At 36.2% G+C, this 6,252-nt stretch overlaps 1 long non-coding RNA gene across 1 annotated transcript; it reads right to left on the reverse strand.

Moving 5' to 3' along the window:
- Positions 1 to 5,096: 5,096 nt before the first annotated feature.
- Positions 5,097 to 6,252, reverse strand: LOC108473226 (uncharacterized). Its single transcript, XR_001869693.2, has 3 exons — positions 6,183 to 6,252; positions 5,894 to 6,026; positions 5,097 to 5,488 (listed from the first exon to the last, which is right to left on the reverse strand). It is a non-coding gene; the product is annotated as an uncharacterized LOC108473226 (long non-coding RNA).

The raw sequence follows: 6,252 nt of genomic DNA on the forward strand, positions 1-6,252 counted from the left end.
TTATATAAGCAAGCCAGTGGGTAGCTCCATTGCGAGCGTTGAATGATATGAGGTAGCTTCTGCTACGTATGTTTAGGTGGCACTTATGTGCAAGTTTCTGTGTATCCAACAGTGTTCCGAGTGTTCAACGGGTTTTACAATGGATAATGTGATGAAAGTCCCAAGATGGGCATGGTAATGAAGGTAAAGTTTTTCGATATGCTACGGGTATGTACAGGTACGTACGTTATACTCATGAACGATGTCTTGTTAAAGGATGATATGCGACGGGAAAGTACATTCATATATATATGTATGAATACTTGATAAATAATTTAGAATGCTTGAATAATGAATAATCTTGGTGGTTATGTTATTATGTCTTGTATGATTATGGTTTACTTTTCTTGTATATTATTTGCATGTGGACTTATTAAGCTTAAATGCTTACTCCCCTCTCTTTTCCATCCTGTATAGTTCTGCCAAGCTAGCTCAGGGATCGGAAGTTAGCGGAGTATTCGATCACACTATCAAAAGAACATTGGGTATAGTGAATTTGCTATTTTGAGTATGGCATGTATAGGGGACTTGGTTATTTTGTGATATGTGTCATGCTATTTTGGCCAAATTGTGAAAGCCTATGATGTTGATGATTCATTTTGTAATAGCCATGTGATATGTCTCATGATTGATTCTTGGGTTGTGATATTTAATTGTTCATGCATGCATGTGTTGATGCCTTGATGACGTGCTATGTGGTTGTCTGATGGATATATGATGAGATATTATCTTGATGATGTGGAATACGATTGCATGGTGAATGTATGAATATGTATGGATTAAATACTAGGAGACAAGGAATGGTTTAATAACCTAAGATGATAATAGTTATAAATGTGCAACTTGAAATTTTGATAATTAAGTTGATTTGCTTGAAGTTTGTATAAAATGCTTCCAAATGGTGTGATTAAGGGAATGTGCAATAGGATGATATAATAAAGATGTGAAAGTGTTATGGTGTTGAATATTGAGTGTTTAAGTATGTCATGTTCCATGCTATGAAATATGCTTAAGTGCATGAGTGATTAAGGGTGGTAATTGGCTTGGAAAATAGCCTTCAAATTGTCTACACGGGTAGGGATATAGGTATGTGTCTAGGCCGTGTGTAACACACGGTCTGTCCCACAGGCGTGTTGAATGGCCGTGTGTCCCCTGCACCCTAATTTTGAAAGTTAGTATGCCCAGTAGTAAACACACGGGCATGTGTCTTAACCGTGTGAGAGACACGGCCTACCCACTTGGGCGTGTACTCTGGCAGTGTGAAGTCACTACAGCAAAACTGACTTTTAGCGGCCTTTTTTTAGGCCTTTAGCGGCGCTTATAAACGCCACTAAAACTATTTGCGGCGCTTTTACAATTGCCACAAAAAATGTCGCTAAAGACAACGCCGCTAACATTTTGCGGCGTTTATGTAAAAAAAGGCCGCTAAAGGTCATGTTTTGTGACAGCCCTAAAGTGACCCTAGTCGGAAAGCGGTTTCGGGACCGCTAAACCGAGTCACCGAATTATTTGAATGTGATATTTATTGTCTAAAATATGTGAATGTGAATGTGTGAAAATTTTTAAGCTTCGATTTAGTTAATTGCATGTGAATAGAGTGCATAGGACTTATGTGAGAAAATTTAGAAATGTGCTAGGCAAATGTAAAGTGGTCTAATAATGCATGTTATAAAAATGGTGGGTTTGCATGTCAAATTGCCCAATATTTGAGCTAATGGCCGGCCATGCTATGAGTGGAAACATGTCACAAACATGTTATGTAGTGATGTATGTTAGGAACAATAGAATAATGAGTATGGGTAATAAAGAAATGGAAAAAGGAAAAAAAAAAGTGTCCATCTTTCTTCATAGCTCTTGGCCGAATGTTCTAAGGAAGAGAGAAAAACAAGTTGTGTTCTTCGGTTTTTCTTGACCGAAAATTCAAAAGAAAGAAGGGAGGAAATGTTGAAGAGATTCGGCCATGCTTGTAGCTAGGTGAAGGTAAGTTTGATGTTGTGCCATGAGATTCATGCATGTTTTTTTTTGTTAGCTTGAGTTCTAACTAGCCCATGGTTCAAATCTTTACTATGTCATGGAGATGATATTCGGCTAAGGTGGATTTGTGTTGATGTTATTTGCATGCTAAAAGTGAAGCTTGTAATGATGCATGTGATGGTGGATTGATAACTCTTGAATCTCCTTTTAGCATCCTTGAGTGAGACATTAAGTTCCTTGTTCAACCATGACCAAAATTGAAATGGTAAGGTGTTGTGATGCATTCGCCATGGTAGGAAATAGAAGAGAAATAAGGTTGTTGTTAGATGAAGTAGAGTCTAACAAATGAGCTCGTATGTGCATTAGTTGCTAGATGGAGAAGAATCGGCTAGCAAGTTGTGTGCTAAGGCGAATATAATTTTGTATATTATGGGTAATGCATGTGTTGAATTAGTGTAATGGGAGAGGATGCTTTAATAGTGTATATATGTGTATTAGCCAAGTTTTGAACTTGAAACAAATGGTGTTTAGTCAATACAAGTGACCATACTTGTAGAATGTATTAAGTGTTGCAATCGGCCTTAGCATAGATGTGTATGTTCGCCACATGAATGAGTACATGAGTTGATGGGTATGTTCGGCCATAGGTAGCCTATTGATGGCTTTAGCTTGACTTAGAAAATTCGCTAAGGGAAATATTAGCTAGTATGTTGAATTCGATTCGTGATTTCGTACATATGTGACTCTAATGTCTAATGTATATATGGGCTAAGTACCTTGAGCTTCTCTTTTGATGTTCGAATGAATTGTATTAAATTGCTTGATGTGATTAAAATGTGCATGATCATTGTGTATTTGAGCTAAAAGGTGGCCATATGACCTATCAAACTCCTTGTCATATTCGCCATAAGCTAGCAAAATGAGACTTTAATAAGTTAAATTTGTTTGAATTAGCTCAAGAGCTTAGGGACCACAGTTGGATAAAGGAAAGGAAAAAGTGATCGAATTGTTGTTGAAGCCGTTCGACAACATCCGAGGTAAGTTTTGAGTAATGGAACTTAGATTATGATTTGATTAGATCATGTTTTAAGCAAATCAAAATCGTGCTCTTTGTGTGTGGCTATTGAGCCGAAATTGCAAGTGTGAAAAGTGCCTTGTGTTTGAGTTTTGCTAATGAAAATGAAATACGAATGTGTCATGATTTATTGATAAATGTGCATGGTTATTGAATGATGTCCGGCTAAGTCCGAAGGCTTTGTGCTAAGTGACTATATCCGGACTAAGATCCGAAGGCATTCGTGCGAGTTACTAAATCCGGACTAAGATCCGAAGGCATTTGTGCGAGTTACTAAATCCGGGTTAAGTCCCGAAGGCATTTGTGCGAGTTACTATAACCGGGCTATGTCCCGAAGGCATTTGAATGAGTAGCTATACTCGGTTAAATTCCGAAGGTACGTGATTCGGGAATGAATGATCTTGCTGTAAAAATTTCAGTTAATACGCTTGTAACATCCCAACTTTGAGGTATGTCTCGTATGTGCTTTGAATTAGTTGAGCCCTTACAAATAAGTATTCGCTCAGTTGATAAATGAGCTACCGGCCTATGGCTAAGTTGATCTTTGTGTATGAATATAAGGGTTGGTAATGTGAAGTAAGTATGATATTGAGAATTTGTGCATATGAAATTATCTGTTTAGCTACATGAATGCTATACTTTGGTTGTGTCTAAATTCTTTGCTCAAAACTTACTAAGCATTTAATGCTTACTCCGTTTCTTTGATTCTCTGTTTTATAGATTTTGGTTCTTCAGCTATCGGACTCGGGATTTTTGAAGTCGAAGTCGCCCACACTATCAAAGCTCCTTTCGGTATATTTTTGGTTGGACTTTGAAATGGCATGTATAGGACTACCCTTTTGTTGTAGGTCATGTACCTTTCGGTTTTGTGTAAATTTGGATAGCCATGCGAAAATGGCTTAAGTATACTTTGATCATAGCATTATAATTGTTTTGTATGTTGTCCGTCGAGAGGTATGGAAATGTTGGTAACGGTTAGTCATGGGAATGGTTATTCATGATCACTTTTGGTATACGTATGACAAACTCTAGTTGATCCATGGAGGATCATGAAATAGGTAAAGTTTACCTTAAAAATAGATGCTGGCAGCAGCAGTGATGTGGATGTGAAAAATCTCTAAAAATAGTAAGAATGGAATTAAATAGCGAATAAATTATGTAATCGAACCTTGATGAATCTATTTTCATAGGAAAGTAACAAAATGCTCATATGAACAGTATATTATGAGATGTTAAAGTTTTCGTGAGACAGGGCCAGAACTGTTTCTGGATCCCCTGATCTGACTTTGTAAATTCATTATAAATTAACCAGAGACATTTAGAAGTCATGCCATATATGTATAGATTTCTTTTTGAGTGTAGTTTCTATAGAAACAAACGACATCAGTATTGAAGCCCTGTACAGGGAGATATCCAAATCGTAATGCATGAAGGTCAGTGTAGTCGCACCCTGTAACAGGGGAGACTTTAACTAATAAACTGTACTAATTGGCCTGACCAAAAATTCTAGAAAAAATTCTGTAGGTGGAAATATGAGTCTAGTTTCAGGGAAAAATTACGAAACGGATTTTCGAGTTTTGGAACTCAAGATATGATTTTTAAAGTGATAGTGACGCAGTTAGCCAATTGCCTGGAAATTTTTAAAATGAACTGTGCAAGTAAGTGGATTAAGCCCGTTAACCCCTCGTGTCCGACTCCGGCGACGGTCTCGGCTATGGGGTGTTACATGTTTTTAGCGACGCTTTCCTTAAAAATGCCGCTAAAAATCACCACTATCCCGCTTCTTTGCTTTTATCGTTCTTACATGTTTCACATTTGATGTTCCTTATAATTTGTAGTTCTGGTGATTTTTCTTCATCGTTTAATTTTTTGTTCGTATAGTAATATCAACCATAGCGCTTCGTATGAAATTAGTTTCTTATAAATAATGTGTTTAAATTCAATTTATTACAACAGTTCAAAAAAAATTCAGTTAAAAAATTTTCTACCAATAAAAAACAACAAATAGTAAATACAACTTTCTTCGTTTCACTGAAAAATGATGTTAAAATTTTGTTACACTGAATTGCAAAATGCAAATCTTATATATCACCAGGATCTTAAGGATTTTTCAATAATTAATCAACAGTGAAAATAAGCATTCTACTCTAAACAGGTTCATCGTTGCTACGATGGAGATTTGATACCTTATTTCGGTTTCCTGCCTCAAAGGTAATTACACCCTTTCGACCAACTTTACTCATGGAATCAGCTATCATATTTCCTATTTCATTGTTGTTCCCAACACTAACAGTAGCAACATCAGCAAGTTCACTGTCTTCAACCTAAACCCCATAGCACACTAGTAGTCTTCTTAATGCCCCTAGTGGTTAAGACATGATTTGCATTGGCTGCCACCACCTGAATTACAACAGCTCTTAGCAATTAAACACAAATAGCATGGTAATGTCTACCTTTAAAGTTCTCTCATGTACCCCAAACATAAGAAATAGTTAAGAAATAGCATGGAAATGTTTAACTTTAAAGTTCTCTCATGTACCCCAAACACAATTAAAATAAGCATGTTACTTTAGTGCAACGCATCATTGTACCTCAAAAAAATAGTATAACCTAGCACTTTAAGCTATTGTCAATCACCTCCCAACAGAAATATAAGTCAATTCAACATAACGCATTAAATAGAAAAACAAAAAAGTTATTTTTTTAAAAAAAGAATAAAGAAAAGAAAAGAGTAGCTTTGATAGGAGAAGGTATTAGTAACCATGTCTACATAGTCGTCGGATAAAAATAGCAACTTCATCTTACCTGTGCTAAAACAGGAATTAATGCCCCTAGCCAAATATCGAGTACCAGGATGCAGCCCACTTCGACGAGCTGTGAGAGCAACAATACCTTCTACCTGACCTAAACTTCCAAAACTTTGACTTTTTGCAAACCCCTATACAATAATATCAAGTAAGAAACAAGTATTAAAATATTAACCAAATCTAGACATTATATTATCATGTTGTTACCTATACTTATATTTTATATAACACAGTAATCTATTCAATTTATTTCAAAATTTGAAGACACACCAACTCCAAGCCAATACCAATATTTAGCAGAAGGTAAACCATGTTGATGAAGCACATTGTATCCGATTGTATTGTTTCCAGTAGCAG

This window comes from Gossypium arboreum, chromosome 3, assembly GCF_025698485.1.
Source record: "Gossypium arboreum isolate Shixiya-1 chromosome 3, ASM2569848v2, whole genome shotgun sequence".
Classification (NCBI taxonomy): domain Eukaryota; kingdom Viridiplantae; phylum Streptophyta; class Magnoliopsida; order Malvales; family Malvaceae; genus Gossypium; species Gossypium arboreum.